Source organism: Dermacentor silvarum, chromosome 8 (genome assembly GCF_013339745.2).
Source record: "Dermacentor silvarum isolate Dsil-2018 chromosome 8, BIME_Dsil_1.4, whole genome shotgun sequence".
Lineage (NCBI taxonomy): Eukaryota > Metazoa > Arthropoda > Arachnida > Ixodida > Ixodidae > Dermacentor > Dermacentor silvarum.
The window spans coordinates 71,411,298-71,431,018 of NC_051161.1; positions in this window are offsets into that span (position 1 = coordinate 71,411,298).

Genomic DNA, 19,721 nt, shown 5'->3' on the forward strand with positions numbered 1-19,721 from the left:
TCTAGAGCCCAATGACTTCCAACAACACACCAATAAAGGCGCACTCATAACATACCATGAAATTTGCACACATTACAAACACCAACGCCTAACGTATCCACCTCTCTCTGTGTAGAGCACGCGCCAGAGAGAAATATTGTGGCGCCAACTACAAACTCGCACTTTCCTTACCACACGCACTTTGCACTTATTCTTTCCCGACACATACCGGACACCCAAGTGTCGCTTCTGCCCTGTCCAGACAGCAGATCTCTCCCATATCAAGTGGAAATGCCCATCAAATACCCCCCCCCCCCCCTCCGCTAACTCAAACCATTAATTAGTAGCGAGGAGCTGTGGGAGACTGCCCTGCGCAGCTCCGATCCCACCCTGCAGGACCGAGTCCTGAGGTGGGCTGAGGAGGTAGCGGAAGCCTACCACGACTGATAGGCGGACGTCTGGCAACATAAGGTGCTGAGACGGGTGCACACATGCCTGCCTCTCCCCCCCCCCCCCCGGCCCCTCCCCTTTCCTAAAAATGGAAATAAATGTTTATTCATTCATTCATTCATTCATTCATTCATTCATTCATTCATTCATTCATTCATTCATTCATTCATTCATTCATTCAAGGTAGGTCTACGCACATAGCAATAATAATTAGGCGATATTCCAAATTTACGCACGCACTATATAAATAAAAGAATGCCGTGTATTCAAGACCACCATGACCTTTTATTTGGAAACCTTTTGACGAGACATCACGTACGAAAAGGGGTTGTGCTAGACGTATATCGACTCAGAGGCCCCGCACGCAGGAAGCGGCTTCGACCCATAGAGCCATACCAGCAGGTTTTACCAATCTTAGAAGATCGAAATTCTCTTTCACTGTCTTCGAGGAATAAGGATTATAAACAGGGATAAGGTGCCTCAGAAAGGCTGGCCAACGTTTCGATAGGAGGACCTATCTTCGTCAAATGAAACTTGAAAATTATTCATAACTACGAATGCCAATAATTTTTCTCCGTAAAGAGTCTTGTTTCTTCAAAGCAAGCGTACTCCTATTTTGCGTGTCACAGCAGCCAGTATTCTGGTCAGTTGCAAAAATTCATTGAAGCAACATCGTTATGACACAAGAAACTCCTGATGGTTTCGGGGGTATTTATTGTTTACCACAATTTATGGAAAGTAAGTTTGGCTCTTCACACATCACATATTAACCTACGATAAAGAGGTAGTTAAACCTTAACCACTTTTTTGATAGGAACACATGTCCTTGTCATAGAGACGGTAATAAGGGCTTGTTCCGCAGTAGTAGTTGTACTCTCTCAAGCAGTTTTCTTTTCTCGACGAAAATTTACTTTCCCAGACGTGCAGTTCGCACTTCACGCTACCTAAAATGAAAGAAAGAATGTTATATGGGATTATTCACACAACCAATGCAAAGAGTAGAAAATTCAGCTCTGTTAATAAATACAGGAGTGACAGGTTCGATGGCTCACCGTACTTTCGTCCCGAAGGGATGAACCCGTGTTTAGTTAATGACAGTCTCAGAGCAACAAACATAAAATGACTGAGATATTCCAATATGTGATCTGTATCAATTTCTTTTACAGCGTGAGCTGCTATGGGCTCAATCCAATAGCTGTTTCGGCTGGCGATGTTGCCTGCCTGCACCACCGGTGTCCGTCTTAGCTATCGCCAGGAATCAGTAAAAAAAAAAAAAAATGCCCAACTCCCGCTGAGATCAAACCCGGACCCTATGCGCGGGACTCAGCTTCTCTACCATGGTGCACGCTTTCTTGCTGCTGCGGAAACCTGTCCTACACAAGCGTCCTAGCGCGCGAGGAGTCACGCTATGTGAGATGCGCGCCGCGTAGCGTCGGTACGTACACACTTTGCATTGCAGTTGCGTAGGTAGCGGTACAATGTAGATAGGTAGGTTTTGAGGAAGAAGCTTAACGAGATGAAAACAAAAATGCTAAAATGAAAAACATGCATAGCACACCTGATTAAATCAAGAAGACTCGATGGCAGTTTTTGGTGTTTTAAAATATGACAATGAACCATCATCATCATCATCATCAGCAGCAGCAGCAGCAGCAGCAGCAGCAGCAGCATCTTGTGGTGCCACTTGTCACATGATGATGATGATGATGATGAAGTATTGGCATCCCCTTTGAAACGGGGTGGCGACAAATAGTCACCTAGCCTGCTTGATTTAATCAGGTATACTACACACGTTCTTTATCTCGCATTTTTGTATACCTTTTTCAAAAATTTAGCTTGTACCGCTGCCTATGATTTTAAGAGATCAGGTCGTATCCATCTTTTCCCTGCTTTTTTTTCCACCAGTACTCTAATCGTCTCTTGCTGATCTCTACGGCTGATCTGTTTATGTTTCCTTTCACTTTAAACCCAAGCGCTTCTGGGAGTTGCACGTTACCTACGGTTCTCGCTGGGTGGATCCCGTCGCATTCCATTAGGATGTGCTGAGTAGTCTCTGGATCTTTACTGCAGCATACACATGTCTCATCTAGTTCCGAATATTTGTTCCGATATGTTTTCGTCCTTAGGCAACCGGCTCGATCCTCAAATAGCAAGGCACTGCCCTTTGTGTTATCGTACAGATTTTCCCTTCTAATTTCTTTCTTCTCATTCTTGTAAATCTCTATTGTCCTTTTCGTTTCCATTCTTTGCATCCAATTCACGGTCTCTATTTCTCTCACTTTCTTTCTGATGACCCCTGGTTGTCTATTTACAGTTTCGATTATCCTGTACTTGGTTGCCAACTTCCTTGACCTCTTCCTCCATTCTGTGTCCACGCTTTTCATGTAGAGATACTTGTGCACTTTAGCCGCCCATTTATTTTCATCCATGTTCCTGAGCCTTTCTTCAAAACTAATTTTGCTTTGTGCTTCTCTGACTTCAAAAGAGGCCCAACCCATGTCTCCATGCACTGCCTCATTTGTCGTATTACCGTGTGCTCCCAAAGCCAACCGGCCTACTGATCTTTGGTTAACTTCTAAACCCGCCAATATATCCGATTTTAAGCATATAATGGCATTTGCGAATGTTAGCGCTGGCACCATTACTCCTTTCCAGATTCCACGCACCACCTCATACTTATTGTGGCCCCACAGTGCTCTGTGTTTCATTAATGCTGCATTCCGCTTCCCCTTTATTTTCAGATTATCTTGGTGGTTGCTTGAGTAATTCTTTCCTTCGTTTATGTGTACGCCGAGGTACTTATATTGCTTCACTATGGGTATTACTTGCTGTTGAATTGACACCACGAAGTTACTCGTGTGTTCATTAAAGATCATAATCCCTGATTTCTCTGTGCTAAACTTAAGGCCTAGATTTGTCGCTGCGTTCCCACAGATATTCGCAAGTATCTGTAAATCTTTTTTATTGTCCGCTAGTAGCACAATGTCGTCTGCGTACATCAATCCAGGGACCTTCTGTTGCACCATTTGTCCATTACGCATGTAGGATAAATCAAAACCTAATTCGCTGTTTTCCAGTCGTCTTTCTATGCCCTTGACGTAAAGCGTGAACAACAATGGTGACAGAGGGCATCCTTGCTTCAATCCTTGGTGAATTCCCACCATTTCATTTCCTTTTCGGCCTTCCCATGCCACTTGTACTTGGTTGTCTCGATATATCTCCCTCAGCAGCTCCACGAAATCGTCATCTATGCCTTCGTATTGAAGAATATCCCACAACAATTCCCTGTCTACGTTGTCATAAGCTCCTTTAATATCTAGAAATGCTACCCATAAAGGTCTTTTCTGACCTACTGAAATCTCTATGCACTGAGTTAGTACAAACATATTGTCTTCTAAGCGTCTGCCTGGCCTGTGAGATGCGCCTGTGAGATGATCTGCCTGGCCTGTGGTGTGAGATGCGCGCCCCGTAGCGTCGATGCGTGCAAACTTTGCATTGCAGTTGCGTTTTATTCCACCAGGTGTCACGACGTGTAGCAGTTGCATCGTATCGTGCCACGCGTCAAGGGGTGTGACATGTGCGCCGCGTAGGTTCCATAGGTTCGGTAGACGTTATGGCGCCTGGCTCCTCGCAAGGTAGGAACTGCTGCTGAAGAAGCGAATCGCAGATCTACGCTCGCCGCTGCAACCAGGCAACGTCGAGCTTAGCAGGCCGCTGTGCAGAGAGCAGCTCAAGCCGCAGCTCGGCGTCAGCGCCGGGCGGACATTTATGTTCGTTTGAAACGACGCAATGACATTTAAAAGGACATTTAAACGACATTTAGCACGACGTCATGAGAGTTTGCTGCGAAGACCCTCTAGTGCTGTGCTGCGCGTAACGCGCACACAGGCGCGGATCCAGGGGGGGATGTACGGATGTCCTGACCCCCCCCCCCCCCCCTCAGATTTCTGCATCACCCCTCGATGACAGGGTGATGGCCCTGTCGCAGAAAAATGTGGCTACCAGCATACTTCAGAAGCATTTTTCGCAAGTACCATTGGTAGCAGCCATGTGAAGTAAAGCTTGCTCGCTCACAAGCTTAGCTGTTTTTTGTAGGGCTGTGGTGTCGCGAAGTTGCCGTAGTTATTTTTTCTCATGAGCACCTTGGACCTCCTGGCGCCGGCCGTGCCTTACTCGTCCCGTCGGCGGCGGCGAGCGAACGAGGTAACGTTGCTTTTGTCAAGCACGCCCATCTCCACGCGTGCGCCTTCGCGCCCGATAAACTTAGATCCCACTCGGGGTATCATCGGTTGCCTCTTAACGTTACCTGGAAACGACAGGGGTGTGGCGTAGCGCATTCACGCCGAAAAGTAAACCTAACAAAGAGGAGAGGCGTCGACACCAGCAATGAGAATACAGACAACGTGAACACAGACAGCGAAAGCGTGACCGTGCAAAAGCTGAGAACTTGCGCGTCGCAGGACCATATGCGTCCGAGGAAGCACGTCACCGTCGCAGTCGCTCACACCGGAGAAACTTCAGGTGATGATGATTATGATTTAATGGCATCCCCTCGGAAACGGGGCGGTGGCAAATAGTCACCTAGCCTGCTTGATTTAATCAGGTATGCTCTACATGTTTTACAGCTAAGCTGTATCATCATCATCAGCAGCCTATATTTATGTCCACTGCAGGACGAAGGCCTCTCCCTGCGATTACCACTGTCCTGCGCTAGCTGATTCCAACTTGCGCCTGCAAATTTCTTAACTTCATCACCCCACCTAGTTTTATGCCATCCTCGACTGCGCTTCCCTTCTCTTGGTATTCATTCTGTAACTCTAATGGTCCTGGTAATGCACAGCGCGAAAACAAACACGGGGACGAATAGCAGACACAGACAAGCGCTGACTTCCAACTGATTATTTTATTGACAGACATGCTATAAATATGCACGCTATATATATGCATATATGCGCTGTGCATTACCAGTATGAATAACCAACTAGCCCAGTCAGCCACTCTAATGGTCCGCTGGTTATCCATCCTACGCATTACATGGCCTACCGATCGAGCTCCATTTTTTCCTCTTAATGTCAACTAGAATATCGGCTATCCCCGTTTGTTCTCTGATCGACACCGCTCTCTTCCTGTCACTTAACGTTAGCTGTATATGCCTAGGCAAAACGTCCGTCCGTGCCCAGGAAGGCCCTCCGTAAGAACCAGTGCGCATGCGCGAAAAAAAAAAAAACGTATTGGAAAGGAGTTAGGACCAAGAGGAGAGGGAATGTCTGGGTCTTTCACCTCGCAGTAACACGCGCTGGTGACGTACAGAGCGGTCCACTGTTAAAGGGAACACGGGAGCGCGTGGCGTCTGCTCGGCGCCACCGCCGGCCGGCGGCTGCAACGAGTGTCGCGCAGGCACAGTGAGCGCTGTGGGCGGTGCTTTTTCGTCGTCTGCTACCGTCGGCTGCCGCGCTTCGGATCGTCGCGAAGCAAGCAGCACGCGTAATTCGTATTTAAAAGCAGCCAATTTCCTTCCAGCTGGAAGGAAAGTGAATGGATAGATTTGTAATAAGATAAATGCCCTAAATGTAAGCAGCATTGACACTGCCGTCTTTTGTTCGCCTTCTCGTTTCATAAAGATTTGCCAGTTTCAAAAATTTTTTACTGTGCGCGTCGATTCCATTGATTCAACGATAGCTCGAGTGATAGCTCTTTATAAAGTAATGTGTTCTTTAAAGGCGTCTGTGGATTCTTGTTTCAGCCTACACACTGCAGTGACTCGAATATGCATTAGTAACAAATGAGGGGCACTACACACGGAGAAATATTCTTTAATATAGCTGTACCACAAAGAGACGCCCGTAAAACAAAATTGTTTTGTTGGTCTTGTAAGAGGAAACAGCAAAAATATCTGCGAGTTAATATTTTGCCTCGTCTAATTTTCTTTCAGCTTTGCAACGGCTGGTTGTCAATGTGTGACTAGGGAACGTCTGGTTCTTTCGCAGCGTGGGTGTCCTTGTCACACGTGGGACCCAAAGAGACAAAATCACCAGCCCTTCCCCTGTCGCGAAAATGGGGGTATATGAAGCTCGTCGTCCAATTCTATCGTGACGACTTCCGAAGCCCAGGCGAAGCGAAGAGCCGCGGACCACGAGTTGCGGGAGCGCGATGTTGAGGCAAAACGTTAGTGAAGGGCCGCCAACCCTTAGTTTAGGGCAAACGAAGCGGAACGCATGCGACATCGTCGTCTTGCCACAAGCTTCGCTTACCCCATTTTCTCGACAGCGGAAGGGCTGGTGATTTTTTATCTAGCATTTCTGTATACATATCCTTAACCTTTTCCCCCCTTCAAAATCGACCTTGTACCGCTACCTATAACTGCAAGAGATTTGGTCGCATCAATTTTTTCTCTGCTTTTTTTTCCACTTGTACTCTAAACGTCTCTTGCTTAACTCGACTGCTGACTGGTTGGCGGTTCCGTTCACTTAAAGCCCGAGCGCTTCTAGAAGGTGTACGTTACCTACGGTTCTCACCGGGTGAATCCCTATGCATTCCATTAAGATGTGCTGAGTGGTTTGCGGATTTTGGCTGCAGCATCCACATGGCTAATCTAGTTCTGAATATTTGCTTCGGTATATTTTGGCCTTAGGTAACCGGCTTGATGATGAATAAACATTTATTAGGCCCAAAATATATTGGTGGTGCCCACAGGCACCAGACGGGGTGGTTCCCTAGTTACGGGACCCTTATGTTCCCAGCAGCTCCTGGCCCCTGTCCGTCAGCGCGAGCTGAATCGGTAGGGCGGGGCTGGTTAACAAGGTCTCCCATCGCTCAAGGGGTTGGGGATTGGGGGTGTTGGCGGGAAGGGGAGGAGGGGGGGTCGTGAGTTCTGTGTACTCGGCCAAGATGTGCGGCAGGGTGCCCTTTTCCGTTTTGCAAAAATGACAGAGCGTATCATGTTCCGCGGGGTACATGCAGTTCATCAGTACGGGATGCGCAAGCGATCCCGCCTGCGCTCGACGCAGGATGGTCTGTTGTTGCCTGGTGAGTTTGGGGTGCGGTTCTGGCAGCTTGCACCTTTCCCCTCGGTACATCCGGGTAATGTCCCGAAAGCTGGTAACCGGGTGCGGTAGCTCTTCCGGCTCGTGCTCTGCCCGGATTGACATTTCTCGGGCATGGTAGTCGGCGATGGTGTTGCCTGCTACCTGCGAGTGAGCCGGGACCCACACGAGCTCTATGGCTCTTCCCGGAGGCTTGCACTTGGATAGAATGGCTCGTGCCGCGGAGGAGATTACCCCCCTGCAGAAGCTTCCGTAGGCTGTCTTTGAGTCGGTGACCACGGTGTCCACGCTCGGTTGTGTGAGTGCGAGGGCCACGGCCGCTTCTTCGGCAACTGCGGGGTCTGTTGTCTTCAGGGACGCGCTGACGATCAGCCTGTCTTTTGAGGTAACCACCACCGCTGCTCGGTCACTGTGTTTTCGGAGCGAGGCGTCCGCGTAGAGGACCCTGGGGTTCTCTTCCAGCTTCCGGGCCATGGCTTTAGCCCGCGCGGTGCGCCTCTCGTCGTCCTTGCCTGGAGTCATGTTCCGAGGAAGAGGTTTGGTGTGAATGGTCGTCTTCCAGTCTTCCGGAAGGGCCGCCTTGAGGGGTACTGGCTCGATCTGCCATCCTATCTTGCGTAGGACGGCTCGTCCGTGTTCCGTGTGACTGAGCCGGATTCTCTGATTAGAGAGTTGGGCTTCGATGAGCTCCTCCACCGTGTTGTGGACGCCCATGTCTAGCAGTCTTTGCGTGGACGAGTATATGGGCATGCCCAGTGCTTGCTTCGTTGCCTTACGAAGCATCGTGTTTAGAGTGTCCCTATTAGCCTTCGTCAGCTGGAGATACGGGGCGGAGTAGGTAACCCGCGACACGACGAACGCGCGTACCAAGCGCATGGCATCGTCCTCTTTAAGGCCTCGGTTTCTGTTAGACACCCTCCGAAGCATACTGAGTACTTGTTCGGTTGCAGTTTTGATCTTTGTGACGGCGGCGTGTGCCTTCCCGTCGCTTTGAAGCAATAGGCCGAGAATCCTAATCTGCTGTGTTGGCTTGATGGCCGTTCCGTAGATGGTGATGATCACGTTCGGCGGCAGCTCCTTCTTTGGTTTTCCCGCTTGGATCATGAGCAGCTCCGATTTCTGGGGAGCGCAGCTCAGTTCGCACGACTTGGCGTATTCGTGCACGGTTGTTGCCGCCCGCTGCAAGGCTTCCTCCGTCCACGCATCGGACCCGGCTCGGGCCGTCCATACCGTAATGTCGTCGGCGTAGAACGCGTGGTCCACGCCTTCGATTTGCTTGAGTAGATCGGGCAGGGGCAGGAGGGCGAGATTGAAGAGCAGGGGTGACAAGACCGATCCCTGAGGGGTGCCCCTATCGCCGAGCTCGACAGGGTCCGACTTCTCCTCACCTATCCTGATGGTAGCCGTTCGGTCTGACAAAAAAAATCTTTTATGTAGCCGAATGTCTTTTGGCCACACCTGGTCTTGTTCAGATTTTGCAACACGCTCGCGTGGGACACGTTGTCAAACGCTCCCTTCAGATCTAGGGCAAGTATCCCGCGCGGTGCGTGCCTCGTTGCCTGCTTGACGACTAGTTCGTGGAGTTGGATCATCACGTCTTGGGTGCTGAGTTGTTGCCTGAAGCCGTACATCGTCTCCGGCATCTGATCCGTTTCTTCGAGGTGCTTCTGCAGCCGGCGAAGGACCATGCGCTCCATCACCTTCCCCACGCAGGACGTGAGGGAGATTGGCCACATGTTGTCTATCGTGAGGGCCTTGCCGGGCTTTGGAATGAAGCGGACCTCTGCGTCCTTCCATTCCTTCGGCAACCGCGAGTTCTCCCAGGCTTCGTTGATGTGCTCTAGGAGGCCGCGGGCCGCTGCACCGCTCATGTTACCGAGTAGTTTGTAAGTTATGGCGTCCCTGCCGGGTGCACACCGGCTTGAGCTTCAAATAGGAAGGCACCTCCCTTTGTGTTATCATAAAGATTTTTGCCTTCTAATTTCTTTCTTCTCCAATTAACATTCAATTAACTGCCTCTGTTTCTCTCCCTTTCTGATGACTCCTGGTTGTGTATTTACAGTTTAAATTACCCTGTACTTGGTTGCCAAATTTTTTGACCTCTTCCTCCATGCTGTGTCCACGCTTTTCAAGTATAGATATTTGTGCACTTTAGCCGCCCGTGTATTTCATTCATGTTCCTGAGTCTAAGGCTCAGGAAGATGAACCAACTAAACTTAAAGACTTAGATAAATTATCAGGCGCAGCTGCCAAGCACATGGCTGTGTTCAAGTTCAAGTTCATATATTGACCACATATATGGAGTTTCACATAAGTGGTTGGGACGAGGGAAAAAAAGCTGCATGAAAAACAGCTTGACTAGCCCCACGTCCTCGGTTCACTATGGCAGCATGGCAGTAAAAGTACATTTCAACATCGGTGTCAAATGAGAAAACACATAATATCCACAGAAAACATTTACAAAAAGTGAAATTTAACTATCAACATATTTAACCTAGCATGCTTAAAACAGAAGTGTTAGAGAGTGTGCGAACATTTTCATAAGAAATCTTGAATTTATTTAATGTCTTCGGCAAGCAATAACCTAATGTTTGAAAGTCATAGTTTGTGCGCGGCCGTGGCACATACCATTGTTCCGAGTGTCGGTTTTGGCGCGAAGAAGGATTTAGTTGCAAGTTAGCTACACTGTGTATAAAATCGCGATTTTTCACAATATCAGATCTAAAGGAAAGTAATAAAGTGTATTCATATAGCACGTTCAATTTAATTACATTATATTTAACGAATAGTTCTGAAGTGTGTGCATTATATGGTATGTTTGCGCACAGAACGTAGGGCCTTTTTTTGTAGGATAACAAGATTATTTATGGATTGCTGTGTACCGTTACCCCACATTAAGTTACAATAACGTAGATGTGATGAAAAGAGTGCCTTAAATATCGAAAGCTTTTGAGGAACTGGCAATATACGGTGACATTTTCTCAGTACGCCCAAGACCTCGCAAAATTTGTTTTGTAAAAGTTCCGTATGGTGATCCCATTTCATATGTTCGTGAAACATTACACCTAGAGATTTTGCTGTAGAAGAAAATTCAATTTTATTATTATTCAACATGAGAGTATAAGAATGAGTGGGCTCATAAAGCGGGGATTTAGAGCGAAAAAGAACAACTTTAGTTTTTGAGCAGTTAATTTGTAAAGAATTGTTAAGTGTCCAGCCACATATTTTATCTAATGTCAAGTTGGCTAGATTCACGAGATCATGAATATTTGTTCCTGAAAAGAAAAGACTAGTATCATCAGCATAGATTATGTATTGGGCTGAAGGGTCAACATTTACAATATCATTAATAAATATAACAAACAAAAGCAGCCCCAATATGCTGCCTTTGGGAACTCCGTACTTAACAGGTTGCATAGAAGACAGAATTCTGCTTATTACACATTGATGTCTGTTAGCTAAGTAGTTTTGAATTAGATTGAGGGCAACACCACGAACTCCATAACACTGCAGCTTTCCTATTAATGTTTCATGAATAATTTTATCAAAGGCCTTGGACATATCTATAAATATGCCGAGTGTGAATTTTTTAGCTTCAATATTTTTAAGAATCAATTCTTTTTGAAACAGTAGAGCACATTCTGTTGAAAAGCCTGATCTAAATCCATATTGCGATTTTGTTATGACGGAATGTTTGTCAAGAAAGTTTGACAGTCTAAGATGAATAATTTTTTCAAGTCCCTTGGAGAATATGGGAAGGATAGAAATAGGTCTATAATTACCGAGAATGTTTTTATGTCCACTTTTGTATATTACCGTCACCTTAGCATTCTTCACATTCCGTGGGAAAATGCCCGTTCGTAAGGAAAGATTGTAAATATGTGTCACACACGGGCTAATAAGATCAATAATATCGTTGGGCAACGTCCTTTTCCTCTAAGTTTGGAGAAACGAATACCTGGCTTCGCTATATGTGTTGCACTAGCCGTATAAGAGCCGGGTTTATCGTGAGCAAAACGGTGAATTTCGGTTAATAAGAAAGGCTACTATCATCATCATCATCACTGACAGAAGCTGACCCCCCCCCCCCCCCCTCAGAAAAAACCTGGATCCGCCCCTGCGAGCACACCTGTTACTTTTTTCGCCTTACGTAAAGGAAACACACGAAATGCTTTAACGGATCCTTCTTTCGGCTGTTTATGGAATGTTGGACAAAAAAACAATTGAGTTTTCATTAGTAGATGTATATCTATTGTAAGCACTATTAACGTACTTCATCGTTTTCATATGTACAGAGCCATCATCATCCCTTATCTTCTGCTTCTTCGCACATGAGCTGGCGCATTTTTAAAGGGCCCCTAAACCACCGAGAGGTCCAAATTTAGTTGTGGTGTTGAAGTTGTGCACTAATCTACAACGAACACGTAGCCGCGACAATTTTTCGAAATGATGCCGTAAAGTGGAGTTACACGTGTTTGATGATCGAAACACGTACGGCCCTCGCTCGTTTCGCTCAATTCGCTACTCTCCTCGTCGGCTGGTCTCTCCTCCTCGCCTAGTGTTGCTCCGATTGTCAGGTGACGTATGTCATCGCCAACGCACTTCTCAAAACACTTGTCTACTTTCGCTTAAGGCACGTTGACGCTAGCGGCAAACATACCGACGGCGAACCGGTCTCCAGTGCCGTAGAACGTCTGCCGCGCGAGAGGTGTCCAAAGTAGACCGCAGTTCGGCTGGCGCACCGCCTGCAGCACGATCAATGGGCCAATCGACGACAGCGAAGCTGCGCGCTTCCGCCACCGGCGACGAAAACATGGGCTGCAGCTTCTGTTCCAAGCAAAATAATTGTCCCTAGATAAAATGGGAGAGCGCGCTGCTCAGCTCTGCACCGGAAGACCAACTTAAGGCAATCCAGCAGGCCAAAGATGCCGCCAGAGCCCAAGGGCTCGAGGCCGTCATCTAGGTAGAGACGCCTAGGTCTCACAAATCTGCTACACAAATAAAGTTTATTCCTCCTCCTCCTCCTAGATAAAGTGATGCGTAAATTGTACCTTTTATGAAGAACGATATCCACTGTCAAACGTTAAACATGAACTCGAGCACTCCGATACTTGTCCAGCTCAGCTGCTCTGTACGGCTACCGACGGGAGATGACCGGCTTGGCTGTGCTCGCATCGCAGCCGATGGCGCCGCTAATATAAGCGTATATTCTTCTTTGTGTACAATTATGGCGAAGAGCGATAACAACGGTACGAAAATATTGCGGCTTGTAAGCGTCCGTAATTCATTCCGAAGCGCCGCCCGTTTTAGCTTTGAAGTGAACCGGAAAAGGCCTAGAGACGATATCGGTGCCGTCGAGCGATCGGCGGCGGTGGCGGTGAGGCTGCCGCACAAATGGGTCCCGGTCTCACCCTCTCTACTGCAAGGAAGTCTCGCCGTTCGCGAGGAAAACCGCTGTCGAACGGCGGCCTGCGAATGGCAAACGCATGCGGCGAGTTACCGTGCCGGTAACGGGGACGTGGACTCAGCACTTCTCGGCTACCCGCTGTTGCTGCGGTGCCGGCCCGTGTTCATGCGACGCGTTCCGCTATAAACCCTGTGTTGCGCGCACGTCTGGAAAGGCCAACACTGTCGCACTCTGTTCGCGCAGCTAATCAGACCGCTAAGCACGACTGTGTTGGAACGTGACTCATTTGGAACTTACGTTGCGGGCTGTAATTATAAGATTCGCAAGGGCGTACAAGCGAGCAACACGACGCGGACGAACAGGGAGCGCGCGTACCTGCTAGCAGTCAAACCGGAAGTCGTAGGTTCTTGTTCGATCTCAGCATATAAGGCTTCGCTTTAAAGGGCCCCTAAACCACCTCTGATATTAAATGCAAAGCATTTCTAGGCGACCATTTGCTATTTTGACAGTATCTATCTATCTATCTATCTATCTATCTATCTATCTATCTATCTATCTATCTATCTATCTATCTATCTATCATCTATCTATCTAGCCGCCTACGACTTTGCGCTCTTATGGCCGTTTCGTTAACTTGGTATGTACCAAAATTGGCATACCATGACAAGAGTATATGACGAACATAAATGGTATGTCATGACATCAATGTCATGACATGCGTGTCATGTAGGTCATGAAACAGCCACCTGCGTCTTAGTGCTCTCATGGTCGTTTCGTTAAGTTGGTAGGTACCAAAATTGGTATAGTATGACAGGAGTGTATGACGAACATAAGTGATAGTTCATGACATAAACGTCATGACTTGCGTGTTATGTAGGTCATCACAATGACCCAGCGAAAATGATTAACACTCAAAAACCACTGAAATGGGTTCGGACGTGGGCACTAAGTGAAGGAAACACTACAGAATGCTGGTAGAAGGCATAGTCATGAGCATGACAGCAAAAAATGTCAATGACTAAGCGGAAAAAGAATAACACTAAAAAAGCACTGGAATGGGTTCGGACGTGGGTACTAAGTGAATGAAACACTAAAGGATGCTGGTAGAAGTCATAGTCACGAGCATAACTCAGTAAATGACGATGACTCAGCGAAAAAATATTAACACTCAAAAATCACTGGAATTGGTTCGGACGTGGGCACTAAGTGAAGGAAACACTAAATGATGATGGTAGAACTCATAGTCATGAGGATGACTCAGCAAAACTGACAATGACTGAGCGAAAAAAAAATTACACCATGTTCCCGAGGGGAACCATGGGCTGATGCGGAGCATCGCGGTCGTTATAACGGCGTTAATTACGTTGTTATTACGGTGTTATTAACGTTGTTAACTTGGTGTTATTACGTTTTTATTACGTGTTAACTTGCGTTGGTCACCATCACATCGCGTGAACGCCGTGCTGCTGCTCGACGTTCTCGAACCGACGCTGCTTCACGTTGCCGAAGCTCAGGATCCGCTGCTCGATGTTCACGAACCAACGCGGCTTCACGTTCTCGAAGGTCGGGTTCCGCCGCTCGCTTCGTACATTTACGTTGAACTTCACGATCCCGAACCTCACGTTCTGCTGCTCGATGTTCACGAACCAACGCGGCTTCCCGTTCTCGAAGGTCGGGTTCCGCTACTTGCTTCGTACGTTTACGTTGAACTTCACGGTCCCGAACCTCAGGTTCTGCTGCTCGACGTTCACGAACCAACGCGGCTTCCCGTTCTCGAAGCTCAGGATCCGCTGCTCGACGTTGACGTTTCGAAGCGGCTTCGCGTTCTAGAAGTGTGGAATCCACTGCTCGACGCTGACGTTTCGAAGCGGCTTCGCGTTGGCGAACTGAATCTGGGTCCGCTGCGCGTCGCCGACGCTTACGTTCTGCGTCGCGAGCTCTTCTCTGCGCAGCCTTGTCTTCAGAGGTGCTCGCGGTTCTGTTAATGAACTGGCTGCTGCTGTTTGAAGATGTGCCAGACAGTTCGTTGACAGATTCGTTGGCGTCCATTCAGCGCATCGGACGGCGCAGCGTGACTAAACCGAAGCAGCAACTGAGGCAGCGGCGCATGCACCAGGTTTATATAAGCAGCTGGCGCGGAGAGGAGGAGGAGAGAGAGAGGCGCGCATGCACGCGCTATCGCACAGGTGGCGGATGAAGACACGGAGGGAGAAGCGCGTTATCGAAAGGATGGCGTGGAGAGGGGGAGAGGAGGAGAGAGGCGTTATCGCACAGCTGGCGTGGAGAGAATGAGGAGAGGTGCGGACGGACGCCGACGCCGACGCCAACGACGCCGCGGGACAGGCCGCCGCTATAAGATGCGCCGCATCTAAAAATATAACACTGAAAAACTACTGGAACGGATTCGGAAGGGGTACTAGGAGAAGGAAAATGCTAAGGTTGTTGGTCGAAGTCATAGTCATGACCGTGACTGAGCAAAAATGACAATGACTCAGCGAAAAAAGATTGACACTCAAAAACCATTGAAATGGGGTTGGACATGGGCACTAAGTGAAGCAAACACTAAAGGATGATGGTAGAAATCATACTCATGAGCATGACTCAGCAAAAGTGACAATGACTCTAAATGAAATGACAATGTCGTGACATGCGTGTCATGTAGGTCATGAAAGAGCCGCCTAAGTCTTGGTGCTCTCATGACCGTTTCGTTAACTTGGTAGGCTCCCCGCAGTCTGCTTAGCATAACATCAATTCCCACAGGGCGTGGGATCTGCCAGCTTTTTTTAAAATATGAAGCATTTATTCATGAACACTGGCCACTTTAACAATATCTATCTATCTATCTATCTATCTATCTATCGATCTATCCATCTATCTATCTATCCATCTATCTAGCCGCCTATGTCTTTGTTCTCTCATGGTCGTTTCTTTAACTTGGTATGTACCAAAATTGGCATAGTATGACAAGAGTGTGCAGTGAACACAAATGATAGTTCATGACATGAATGTCCGGACATGCGTGTCATATAGGTCATGACAATGACCCCGCGAATGAACCTCAACACTCAAAAACCACTGAAATTATTTCAGACGTGGGTACTAAGTGAAGGAAACACTAAAGGGTGATGGTAGATGTCATAGCCATGAACATGACTCAGCAAAAACGACAATGACTCAGCGAAAACAGATTAACACTCAAAAGGCACTGAAATGGGTTCTGACGTGGCTATTAAACGAAGGAAACACTAAAGGATGATGGCAGATGTCATAGTCATGACCATGACTCAGCAAAAAAGACAATGACTCAGCGAAAAAATATTAACACTAAAAAACTAATGAAAGGGGTTTGGATGTGGTACTAAGTAAAAGAAAAGGCTTAAGTTTGAAGGTCGAAGTCATAGTCATAATCATGACTAAGGCTTTCACCTTAAGGTCTCTTAAGGGTAGCTAAAGGAACTCCTGAGGACTCATGACATGAATGTCATGACATGCGTGTCATGTAGGTAATGAAACCGCCGCGTACGTCTTGGCACTCTCATGGTCGTTTCGTTAACTTGGTAGGCTCCCCGTACACTGCTTCGCATAACATCGATTCTCACAGGGTGTGGGATCTGCTGTCTTTCTTTTTTAAATAAAAAGTGCTTGGCAGTTTGGTTAATCTCGGCCTTATACTATAAATGAAGATTTCAATAACTAAGTTGTCACAAAAGAGCGCGTAATCAAAGCGCGCGCCGCGTGTCACGCAAGTCAGCGAAAGAAACACGCCGGCCCCACGACAGCTTCAACAGATGGGGAGAGCGCATACCCGACCAACGACGTCTAGAAGTCTAGAAGAGCATAGACAAGACGACGGTAACGAGAGAGAGAGTGATAGAGCTCGGGCACCGAGACACCTTCTCACCCGGCGAGTCGAGAGAGATTGCTACAGCGTGAGCGGTGCCAACGGGATAAGTCATCACCCCCCCCCCCCTCGACGACGCTCCGAAGGCGGTGGTCGAAGGTGCGAGAAAAGACAAGAAGATTCCCAGGCCTTGAACATGCTACGAGATCACGACTCCGATAGGAAAGTTCGAGAACGCCTGTGGAAGCTATATAACCATCGTGCGGGAATCGGCAGTTCAGTCCGCACCGGTGAAGTAATGTAACGTGAAGATCGAGCGTCTGCGGAAGAAAGAGATTCCCCGGCAAGCTAGTCGACGAGTTCATCGAGCGTTTGCATTTCCGCAAGAAGTTCCTTCTTCGAGATTTGCTCCGAGCTACGCCGAGATCGTCTGACAAGACCAACACGGGTGAATACGATTGGACACTTAGTGCTCCTATTCATTTTGTAATTTATGTATTGGACTCTTAGTGCTTGTCGTGAATTATTTTCTTGTGTTTGTTAATACCCATCTGAATTGTATTGTGTTGTGTCTAGCCTAAGTGTGCAAGTGTGTGTGTAACTTCCTTGTGTGAAGAATATATTTTGTTGTGTTTTGACAAATCTGGGCTCTGACTCGGTCTTTGTACAACAAGCGGCATTCGCTGGCGCACCAGAGGGCCCATTCTTAATTGTCCGTGCTTTCGTGGGATGATTTTCTGAATCTGATAAGTCGGCTTTGGAATTTGGTCCGGCGTTTGCGCCTCGTTCACGGGGTCTGTGACATAAGTATCCAGTAAATGTTTTGTGTTGTATCAAAAGATGATACTGATTACGCATAACATCGATTTCGCTACCAACATATGTCCGATTATTGACGACTAATGTCTTCTTTGCAACTTGTACTTGAACTAAGGAAATGGTGAACAGTGTTTGATTTTTCAAAGGTTCTTAAATACTTCTACACTGTGGGTCCGGCTTAAGTCAACCGACAATTCCTTTTTGCAGCTTCTGTGTGAAAATTCCCATCGAAAGCTTACATTATAGTCCACGTTGCTTCAAATCATATTATAGATTAACTCCTAAGTTGGTGCATGCGGAAATGTATGAGACTAGCTCAGGTATGCCCTTGGCATTTTACAGCGATTAAAATTGACACCAAGTTGGTCTACACTAATATTTCATCGCAAACAGCAAGAAGCACTCGAAGTGCACTTTGAATACAAAGATTTCGCAGAAAATTTGGGATATAATATATACATGTCAACGTAACACAGGAATGTTATTCTTAAGTAAATGTAAACACAGAAAGCAACTTTTGGGGCAATCAACATGAGGGGACGATTACTTTCAACATCTGCATATGGATGCTGCTTTCCGCATTTAACTGTGATTTAATGAAAAAGTGGGTCTTTCACGTTCGTAACAAACGAATCGGGAATAAGAACCGACAATAAGACCATAATGTCCCGATAATGTCCTGGAGTTTGAGGAGATGCATATTCTTACATGGGTCATCGGAAAAAGTAATCACGGCGCATTTGTCCACCCTGTCGTAGTAGTCAAAAGAATACATTCTTCCGTTCTTGTCACCTAGAAAGAAATAAGAATTACACATATTCCAAGGCGCTTTTGGTGCTCAACACAACTATTACATCGCATCACGAGGACAGCTGAACAGACAAAAGATGTGCTAGATAACGTCGCGAAATCTTTAACTAGCTCCTTGACTGGTTTCCGGAGTTTAGCACCAGAAAAGGGCGAGGACCAATAAATTAAGAAGCCACAGGATAGTAGTTAGCGAGGACGTGAGCTCAATGTGGGAATGTGGCCTTCTACTTTCTACATTGCAATACAAAAGGTGAGCAATTTACTTATGCCGTTACAGCTTTAGAGTCACAATAATAGTGTTTTGGAGTGCAGTGAAGAGAGTTCCTGCGAGGCTAAAGCAAAGCGAGAAAAGTGACCTCAGCAAAGCGCTTTAAATGTTAATTCTGCTACATTCGCTAGTATGCACCCGAACCTTGGCTCGAACCTTGGCTCGAAATTCAAACCTCGGCTCCCCAGCGCAGAAAGCCGATGCGCAGCAACCCAAACCATTAGACCGCAATGTTTTTTCTTCATTATTTTCCTTGTGTATCTTCATACCGACATTTCATAATACAATAATATGAAGCAGTTGCACTCTGGTGGAAATATTTCTACTATATTTAGAACACTTCAGCACGTCAAGCATATTGTGGTTTAGATTTTGTTCTAAGCCCATCCGTGAGTTGCAAAACACTTACTCTGAAGTTTTCCTGCACGGGTCTAACATTTTCAGCTGCGTTGGGCACTTGCATTCACGTTTTTACAAGCCGTGGAGGCTCGTGATAATTCTGAGGTTATATGTTATGCCTTGTTTATCTATTGGTAGGAACCGTATTCCATAAAGGTCTAGAGGCAGTTCTTTGCTTATAGTGTGCTGGAGCAAGTACCAATAAAATACTGCATCCGAACACTCTAAAAAACACACACACACACACACACACACACACACACCGCCCAAGCACTCCGTATAGATGGTTAACCAGCGAAGCTGAAACGTGCGGCCCCGGTGTTTAGCAGTGGGTTAATCCCGACGCTGTATTGAAGCGTTTTTCAATTATTGGTTACGTATGTGTGTTTCTAGTGGAGCGCAAGTGCCAATAGCGGGAAGATGCTGCTAACCACGACGCCGAGCTATCTCGAGATATCAAACGCATGTGACAACGGCGAGCCGAGGACCCGGCGCTGCGGGCAGAGCAGGTACGACGCAGAGAACGACGTCACTAACGGCGCAGCCAATGGCGCGGGTGCTTGGGTGGGACATAGAGAACGACGTAACTGACGGCGCAGCCAATGGAGACATTTAGAGAAACATGGGACGAACGGTTTTTCGTTTCGCCTAGCCATATACAGCTTTCGTTGTAAAAACACATGTGAACCGCGCGTACACGTACCT